Raw genomic sequence first — 751 nt, 5'->3', positions numbered from 1 at the left:
GGTTTTTTAAAGGTCTGGTCCACTTATTTATATCTGTTCCATTTATTTATTTATTTATTTATTTGTTTGTTTGTTTGTTTGTTTGTTTATTTATTTATTTANAGTTTTTTAAAGGTCTGGTCCACTTATTTATATCTGTTCCATTTATTTATTTATTTATTTTTAAATTTATTTATTTATTTATTTATATTGCCCTAAGTTGTCATCACTTCCATAGCTTCTTCTACTTGTCTTTTTATATAAACAGATCTTTTGACAATTAGGTAACTTCTGCTGCTAGTATACAGTTTAAGGGTTCTATATTTTAATAAAAAGTGCCTACTATTTTAAGATATAAAAATGATTGTACATTAATGTCTATTTCTTTAAAAAACATGAATCAATAAAAGCTCTTTTACAAAAGAGGGTGACATTTAAAACAATTAGGTATAGACCTACACCTTACATTGTATTCCAAGGTGCTCTGCCTGAAGGAACATAAATTTTGATCCCATATATCACAAGGTACCTTGAAGTTTGGGAGCTAGATTTTTTGTTATCTTCCTTACTTATTTATTCTATCATTTAAAAAAAACTGGGAAAATTACCTATTCTGTCCCATCTAATTTCCTTCATGATTTCTTGAAACAGAACTCTGGAAAACCAGGCTTTGATAAAGCCCATTGGGATTCAAATGGACCTACTTTACTAAAATCACTCTGGTTCTCACAGACTGGCCAACAATGTCCTGGTCCCAGCCTCACTTGGTCAC

Source organism: Vombatus ursinus, unplaced genomic scaffold, assembly GCF_900497805.2.
Source record: "Vombatus ursinus unplaced genomic scaffold, bare-nosed wombat genome assembly UNPS02015007.1, whole genome shotgun sequence".
Classification (NCBI taxonomy): domain Eukaryota; kingdom Metazoa; phylum Chordata; class Mammalia; order Diprotodontia; family Vombatidae; genus Vombatus; species Vombatus ursinus.
The sequence above is the reverse complement of the archived record's forward strand: the minus strand, read 5'-3'. Positions refer to the sequence as shown.